The sequence below is a fragment of the Ixodes scapularis genome, unplaced genomic scaffold (assembly GCF_016920785.2).
Source record: "Ixodes scapularis isolate PalLabHiFi unplaced genomic scaffold, ASM1692078v2 PGA_scaffold3__209_contigs__length_174095766, whole genome shotgun sequence".
NCBI lineage: Eukaryota > Metazoa > Arthropoda > Arachnida > Ixodida > Ixodidae > Ixodes > Ixodes scapularis.
In genome coordinates, this window is record NW_024609868.1 from 34376194 (window position 1) to 34385574 (window position 9381).

Genomic DNA, 9381 nt, shown 5'->3' on the forward strand with positions numbered 1-9381 from the left:
TGCTGTCAATTGTAGTCCAGAGTTTCTTTCGTGGCATTCTGGTGGCGGGGGCCTACACATACATTGCAAGCATCTTGTATACATAGTGCTTCATTCTTGTGCCACTCCTATTATATTCCATGCATTGGAATAATAGTATTGATAAGTTAAAAAAATAATACCTATGCGACTGGATACTCATAGGTAAGAGTATCAGTCGCAAAGGTCATAGAACAATATTGTTAGCCAACTCAAGATGACGAAAGTTAATATTATTATGCGCTCATGTAGGCATAATCCCCTGTATCTAAAACACCACCGTTTGTGTCGATAATAGAGATGGTTATTTTTAAAATGGTATGCAAGATTCGTTCAGAATAGCCACAATCTTCAATATCTGTAATTATTTACATTACCCACCCTTGTTTTGATGGGCAGGTTTATAGCTTTGTTTCTAGAGCAAAGTGGTTAATTTGGCCACTCGGTATATCATAAAGTTTGGAAAATGCGCCGAAGTCAAAGACCAGACTTACTTGAAATATGTTAGGCTCTGATGTTCATAAAAAGCTAAAGTTTATAAAGAAAACACGTAAAATACAAATTATCTACGAGTTCCTCGTCATCCTTCTGTAAAACGTTTTTTTAAATGTCTGTGCTCCTCTCTTTAGATAAGGCTACAGGTAATTTTCATCCTCAAGAAAATAATTGCTAAAATTGCATGTCGGAGTTTGTCTTCTGAGGCCCTTTCTTCTGTTTTCATGTGCACCGACAACTTAAAAACTGCAGCGCGTTCCTCATTATGGTTACGCCTCTCATTTTCTTATTCGTTCTTCGGCGCTCTTATGTACTAATGCTGCCACCTTATCGACTGCAAGGAACTAATAAGATGGTGCGCTTGTTAAGCTGTAAGTGAGTTCATGAGTCAAAAAACTTGTGTGACAAATACATACAGGAACCCGAAGTAGGGGTTTTTTTAGTCAGTACGCTCTTACGATTACTACGATCATAATGCTTATCTAGTTTTCAACATTTTGGAAACCAAAGGTTAAGGAACAACAAAGTGGACAACACCCTCACCTACATGTGAATGTGTTGTCCACTTTCTTGCTCCAATAAGTCTTGGGAGTTCAAGATGTTGGAAGTTCACCAGCTCTCCAGCTTGTGCACCGTTATTTAAATCGTCCGTTTCGTGCCTCGAATGTAGGTAGGTAACTACATCCCCAAGAGAGCAAAACAAAGGAACGCCCCATGATTTTATTTCTGTACTTCTTGTTCTGGCGCTTTCAAGAATGCAGCAGGCAACGCAGGTTTGAGGCCAGAAACAAATGTCCATATCCGACAAGTTTCAAAAATATTAAAAAAACACTTTGAGCCCTTTGAACACCGCGACCGAAAAAAGTACAAATTCTTCAGGATGCTCTTGATGCCAGTTCCCTTCAGCCAATAGGAATATCTCCAGGCTGGATGGGATGGGGAGTGCGATACCCTTTTGGCCGACGACCACCAGCACCAGAAGGCTTGGGGTTACGTGCGGCGTTACGTCCGGGGTTACGTCCGGAGGGTCGTGGCTGTCCTTCTGTCGAGGTGATGCAGATGGTGACGACTAGCACCACGGCCAACAGCAGAACCTACACACGAAAATATTTAAACCAAATTTGGCTCGAACATTTCTAAGCACTTGCCAAATGCTTTTGCTTTCAGATTTAGTCGCTTCATAGTCACACATAACTACAAATAACTTAGGAAAGGCTGGGTGTCGTGTGGAGTCCCGTGCGTTTGATTATTTCTCCAGAGCCAACGAGATTGCACCATGTGAACGTCGAAGATCGAATCGCGAAGCGGAACGAGTAAACGTAATCTTTGCGTTTTCTTTCGTAAAACTGCCAGTGATTTTGCAATTAATAAGGCGCTTTCACGGGGAGCACTTTCGAAATTTAAGACACTCTGTTTCTTTTTTGAAAATTTAAAACAATCAAGGATCGTATTTTGTTTCCTAATAGTATAGTATTGCGTTGGTAGCACACCAAAACTAGGTAACAGGAAAAATATATTGTTTACAAGATATCTGAAGAAACTTTTAAATTTCAGCTGCCTCTCGGTTTTTTTTTTTTTTTTGCTTTTTTTCGTAATCTCGTTTAGAGATTAAGAAACGCGGGGTGCGTATCCTTATTGCCACGCGTTTTTGCTTGTCATTTGTTCTCTGAAGTCTTATTGGCCAATGCCTCAATGTCATTAGCTTCGGAGCGATACTCATTTTCTCAAGACTCCCCACGCGCTGGGCTTTTTAAGTTGCCAGGGACAATAGTAACGGGAGAGGGCTAGAGACCGACACGCGGAGCGACTCTGTTTACCAACACGGCCGGAAGGTCGCGCATGCGCGGTAGCTATGTGGGCAAAAGCGACCCGGGTCTCAGTGTTTTCGCCATTGCGCTGTGTGGCGTGCACTCGCTGTCGACGTTGTAGGGACGCTTCTAGCTTTATTCGTGCGTCGTAGCTTCTGGCAACGTATGTCGTATGCTATGCCCGACTATTTAAGCTCGCTACCCGAGCCTGAATGGCGGCGGTATGGAAACGAACTCTGTGTGGACGGCATTGCCTACGAGGATCCGTACGCCGTAAACAAGGCCTGCTGAACTTCCGACGTGAAGTTGCTGCCACTGAAGTCGACGGCTTACGTCGTCGTTTATTTAGTTTTTTCACCAAGCCAGTTCACGGCCGAGGAGCGGGCGTACAAGTCTCTCGAGGCCTACGATTACTTCGAGTCGGTTTCCGCATTGTCGGCGGGACCAGCAGACTGTGGGTCTGCGGAAGTGTATTTATTAATTAAATAAATACACATAGCGTCTTCAAGTCAATGTATGCTATTTTTCCTACTGTCATGACCACAAGGCATGACAAGCAGTAACTCTTTGTCCGTTCAGCAGTCTTAGCGGTAACATGTTACAGGTGACGGCGTTACCAGGAACGCGTTACTTTTTCAGTAACGTAGTAACCTACTCGTTACTTTTTCGACACAGTAACGGGTAACGTACTTATGTTACTATTTCAAGTAACGTAGTTACGCTACTCGTTACTTCAATTACACTTTAATTTTTTCTGTGATTTTAGGCGACAAGTCGTGCTTTTCTTTACGTTTTTTTCGTGAGAAAAAAAAAAGAGAGAGGTGAAACCGTAGAAATAGATAAATCAATTATGTTCAGTTTCTACATTAACATAATATTTCTTGATATATGAGCTTATGCATACCTGTATCGTCAAAACCGTAAAACGTGTTAAATCATAATTTAAAAAGTAACGCAGAAGTAACGTGCGCTACATTTTATCGGTAGGGGTAACGCGTTCCTTTTATTTTTAGGCAACATAGCTCGGTAACGCGCGCCTTTTATTTGCAAGTAACGGGTAACGTATTTTGTAACTTTTTTTCGGCAACGCCTACAACACTACCGTTCTGTCGCCGATCCCCTTCTGCTGGGTAGCACTGGCGTAGCGAGCCTCCGACGAGCGCCTGGCCGGTGCTTTGTGCGCGAACGCCGTGGGAACACAATTCGGGTGGTCTCGATCAGACGACGGTTTCCCTGCACATAAGCAAGCCTAGGGGCGGCGATCGAAATGGTAGCCGCACTTGCCTCCAAGAAGGTGCTTGCCGCACAAACGGTTGTTCGCGCGAGGCGACCATAATTTTCGATCCACGGATATTATCCACCTTCTATGCCTTTCAGAGTCCACCAGGAACTTGTAGAAGCTAACTCCGCTACTTTTCTTGTACATTTCGGTGAGGTTAACGGCAACACAGCTTCGCGCAATGCTGAAATGCTATGACACCCATGCGAAACGTGCGCCCTTTTGCCCACACCCCCCGGCTCCGGCGCGATCGCATAGCCGCCGCAGCGCCGTGACGTCAAGCCCGCGTGTCGGTCTATAAAAAACGGATATCTTGAGCTGCACAAGGCAAATTTAAAACACGAAGGCAACATAGATTCTGGTAAACAAAAAAAAAAAAACATTATAAAGAACCACCTGGAACCCTGCCGCTGGCAACTCAAGAAACTGAATGGCGAGTTATACCTGGGTCAGACGCTCACATTTAGCGGCCTTTAGAACGACCTCCTTTAAAGGATCGGCGAATTAGCTCTCCATCTTGCGCCTATCGGCGTACGCTGGTTCGCCGACCCTTTAAAGGAGTTCGTTCCAAAGACCTTTAACGTGCCCGTGTGACACACGTATGACTGTCACTACATCCCCAAAGAGGCCGAATCAGTTAAAAATAATTTAAAAAAAAGATTTTTTTTTTTTTTTTTTTTTGCTTTTGATACGGTGCGATAGGTCCTCCGGTACAAACTGCGCATGTGCGAATCTTCTGCGGTCGTGCTTGCACAATTTGTACCGGAGGGTTCATCGTACCGTACCGGATGTGAAGAAACGGTACCCTAAAACTCTCTATTAGCCGATGAGAACGTCAATGAATATATCACGAATAACCAAGCGTAAGCGTAATAAGTCACGCTCCGCTTTTTTTAAGGACGAAAACGCCCTTTATTATTTCTCTCTTTTTTTCTTCTTTAATTTGTGAACAACTTCTAATTTCGAGCAGATTTATTTATTGTTACAGGAACGTAATTGTCTCTGCATTTATGTTACATTCTATTATTTTTGGAAACACAATAAGAGGAAATCTCAGCTTTCAAGCGAACCAAAGTTGAAAAATTAAATATTTGCCTAAAATGTATAAGAACTGGAAACGGAACATCATTTAGTGGGCATTCCCTAAAATATCTATCAAGTTTTTTCTTACAACACCATCAAATAACCATAAAATATTTAACAACATCACGATTTGAAAAATATGTTTATATACATATATACATACATAATTTTGTGCAGGAACACTAGTTGTCGAGTCCCATTGAAGCAACAAACAGCAACAGTCGAAACTAAAGTAGGCGCAGCAAGCAAGTTAAAGTATCGTTTCAGGCTTGACATCCCTCGTGCTTACCGCACGAAGGCCGAGAGACTGTAAGTGTGCCTAAGATGCTTTCGCGTGCGTTTTGCACCTCAAAGAGACTTGTGACTCTCGGGGCTTGCTGTTTGTCGCTCTAGTGCGAATAGTTCATAACAACACACAAGCATTTCGCAATTGGTCTGCGTTCGCCCCCGATACATCCTTAAGCCGGCCATCAGAGCAAGCCATCTAGATACCATCAGAGCAAGCATCTAGATCTCGCCATCTAGATACTCACCATCTTCGAGACAGCCATCGTCGTTGTGTCAATAGGAGTACGGATTGCGAAGACACTGAGTCGGCCCGCTTTCCGTTGGCTTATATACAGCGGTACCCCTGCGGACACCACGCTTACCTCCGTCAGGGTCGTGGCACCTCATCACCACTTGAATACAGATGCGTCGATAAATAGCCACCTAAAAACGAGCCCGTGACTGCACGCAGATGTTTGCTTTCGCAAGGGCGCTCAAATAAAAAAGTTTTTGGCGCTGTCTACCGATATGCCCTCGCTCCTCCGGAATTTGTTTTTTTCTTTTTTTCTGATAAATTTGCGAGAGTCTCCAGGACGTCTGGACAACAACAACGAGGAAAAGTAGAGGTGCAAATCTCGAAGGTTCCATATATTAAAGATCGATATTTGTTTTAAACCTAAACATTTTGTTTCTTGCACAATTTCAAACTCAGCTCGACCTCAACCATTACCATTGTAAATCTGGTCACGCAAACCTTTAAGTGTGGTAACTGTACGCAAAAGACAAGATAAATTACTAGAAGCAAAAGTGTGCGGGCGAGCTTGTTAAAAAACATCATTAGCGGAACCTTGAGACACGAAGCAAAGAAAATCACTTGACAGCCTGTTTCCTGTTCACCAAAAGGTCCGTATTTTGTTGTCCTTAGATTTATAAGATTTCTATTATTCCTTGGAGAGAATATTGTTAAGTAAAATGCCAGACATTCTCGAGCCTAATCTGGTGTTTTTTTACGCTAACGTGGGCCTTTTTGGTCTATTTGTTGATACTGCTTTTGAACTGTTATTAAGGTCAGCCCTGGTAAAACCTAGCAGGCTGTCTGAGTTTTACCCAACTTGCTGGACAGCAAGAGGCATCCGCATCTTTTGTAGAATTTTCGGAGGTAGAAAACTTGTCCCTTCGTGCATTTGTTGACCTATTGATATGTGCCACATATGGGTTGCTTGCGAGTAACGCTTCGAATTATATTTTCGAACTAAAACCGGAGCTAGAACCGATGTCTGGTTCCACGGTTGTGAAGAAGTTGCAATTTTTAGATCTACATTGCTTAAACGGTAAAGGTTTGTGCTGTTCGTATGAAAAAAACGAACAAAAGGGGTTTTATTTAGGCACAGTAGCCGTTCAAAACTCGTAAAAATAGTTGTCCTAACGTCCCTTATTCTTTTTTTTTTTTAAGCATTACCATTTAGTTATAGGTAATGCTTTGACAAAGTTGTGCATTCATTGTGCCGGCACTGCGCCCACGAAACAGTTGGAGTGGTCAAGGTAAGGTTTTTATGGGTTTTTGAGTCAACGTACAAAAAAAAAAAAAAAAACAGACGTCGTCTGTCCCTTTTTTTTTTACGAGTTTATGGTTTTCAAATCACTGACTTAGGTATCAAGTATCATGTATAATGCTTTTTTGGGGAACCATCAATGACATGTAATATATTTTTTTTTAAAGTTCTAAAGATACAACTAACGATATTTTTATTGTCTGATGGTGGTCCATCGTTTTTGAGCATACCAAAACGTAATCAACGTTAAAGCTTTTTCTTTAACACGAGATGATAAGAAAATTTGTTTTATAAGAACCTTTCAGCTTTCTTTTTCACTATATGCATTCCGAGACTAAGAAACGTGGGGTGTAACTTCTCATGGTCGCGCTTCTTGCCACTTGATTTGTTTCTTGTCTTCGGCGATACCACAGTGTCATTGTTGGCGGAGGGATACTCCACGCCCGAATGTCTTGGGCTTTCAGTGAGAATAGCAACTTCAAGTAACGGCATAGAACTATAAATATGTCATGGATTGTATATGTTAAAAACAAAAACAAAGGCTACATATACATGTTGGTAAAAACAAAAAAAAATCGGCAGAGACACTTAAGACTGCTTACGTGTAGGAATACGAAAGCATTTATACACGAAGCGCACTCCTACAAGCATCGCGCCACGTCTTAATTTTTCACACGGCGCTACGGCAGTGACATCACGCTTACCCCACTGCGCACGCGTGACGAACCCCGCCCGCTCCTCGGCTTCGGTGACGATGCACTTGCATTACTGTTCACTTCTTTGTGTTTTAGTCCTGAGGCGAGTCCGCTTTGACCTTAAGCGCTCCGTCGGCTTCTGTCACGAAGTATCTGCGTTGCTGTGGTTCGGTGTCGCTCCGCTCAGCCAACGGAAATTTAGTTGCCGTTTTTCGCTGCCACAGAAAACGGCGGAAGACAACGCCAGCTTCACTCCACGTTGATGTTTTCGCATTAAAAAAGAACTCCTGGAACTTTTGTACCTGAAAGCTTAATGAAGGGAACTAATGGCGAGTTTCAAGACACTTACTCTCGCTCCGTCCCCGAAAAGGTTAGATCTTTAAAGGTCATATCAAGAGTGCTTCAGCCTCGAAATGGTTGAAGCACTCTACTTGAATATCACAAGGGGGTGAACAAAGAGCTGATGACGAGGCAGGAAGCTCGAACGTAATTTTCACACCCTGCGCCTCAAAACGTCTGAAGCCTCTTCTACAGCCTTTTCAATTTTTGAACAAATTCGAATTAAATCTTGCTTTATTTATTTCTACAAGAGCGTAATTGATGTTTGCATTCGCGTTATATTTTTTTCTGTTTTTCGAATACCGCGCTAAGGAAGCTCCCAAAAACGCTCAAGCTAAGCACAGCAACTAGTACCTTGCCTGTCAAGAATACTGTCATTCTCGGAACATATCGTAACGCAAGAGCGCTATAAGTTACGCTGAGGTGCTCTGCAGAAAAAGTGTTTTCAAATGCTTAATCTTTTGTAAGCACATATGAATCGCGTCGGTAGATGAAACAGTTGCTCATAAATAACCAACTTGAGACGGAACGATGTTTTAATGGGAATACCCTGGAGTATGTGCCAAAGTTTGCTTTAACTACTCCAAATTAATTAAAAAAAAGAAGTTTACTCTATTATTACTATTTTACTTTCCAAAGAAATACTAGCTTCGTGCAACACGGCTAATGCCTGAGTCCCAGAGAAGCGATAAACAGCAACATGCAAAACACACAAGCCTCGAGTATGATCAGCATGCACATGAAGGTAGGGAGTTTCTTAATACGGGACCTCGACGTTTAGGAGCTCCTGAGCAACCTGGGGTCTCGCACTGAGCATAAGCAAAACCTCTACGCATGCGGAGTACGATGTACCAAGCTACTTGGGTGACCCAAACCCCTGGATCAGTCTATTACAAAACTCTCTAGTATATTCGCAGGTTTCCAGCCTCTCGTGCTTACTTCACGAGCGTCAAGAGAGTGCAAGCCTTCCAAAGACGTATTTTAGCGTCTAGGCTGCACCTGATAGAGGCGTGTTGGTGTCGGTTATTGCTGCTTGTCATTGGGACTACCTCATGTCAACGCTCAAAATTCTCTCAACAACCCCGCGTCCGCCCTCAATGCATCTCTAACTCGACCTTCGCGGCAATCAATTCCAATGAGGTAGGACACTTAAGTTATCCTGGCCGCGTAGAAACACCACCTTCGAGGCAGCCACGGTCGCCGTGATGAGAGGGGTCCGGATGGCGAGGATGCTATGCCTTGGCGTGCTTTTTGTTGGGTTATATGCAGAGGTGCCTCTACGGACACTGCTCCCTTCCTTCAAGGTCCCTGCACCTCCCAACTACGGATATGAATGCAAGAGTGTCAAGGGAAAGCCGCCCAGGGAGGAGACAGTAAGAGCACGCTGCTTGTCGCTTTAATTTTTTTTTTTAGGACCCCACTATTCTTCGTCTCACCTTACTATGGACTAAAGGCAACAGCTACGAACAGCCAGATCCAATCTCGAGCAACTCAGAAATTGCGTGGTACTTAGCTTCTATGCACGTATTGGCCCCGCGTCTCCTATCACTAACAGGGATGAGCGAACAGTGGTTCGAATCGAATAGCACTGATTGACTTATGAATTTTACATTGCAAAGAAAGCCACGAAATACGGGCCGTTTGCTGTGTCGAAGCTGTAGAAATGATGCAGAAATCTGTGATTCGGACATTATTCGTCCACCCAAAATCATTGTTATGATGTCATCGTTTAGAGGGGAACGCGATTGGACATGGCGGACCGTGCCTTTGGCCTTTAGTCCATCGTACGATGAGACCAAGTATAACATCAAAGAGTACAGGGCATTACCAACCCCCCCCCCCCC

General features: G+C 43.4%; 1 long non-coding RNA gene across 1 annotated transcript; it reads right to left on the reverse strand.

The window, feature by feature from the left end:
* Positions 1-1218: 1218 nt before the first annotated feature.
* LOC8036649 lies at positions 1219-5294 on the reverse strand. Its single transcript, XR_003917780.4, has 2 exons — positions 5217-5294; positions 1219-1607 (listed from the first exon to the last, which is right to left on the reverse strand). It is a non-coding gene; the product is annotated as an uncharacterized LOC8036649 (long non-coding RNA).
* Between the last annotated feature and the right edge of the window lie 4087 nt (positions 5295-9381).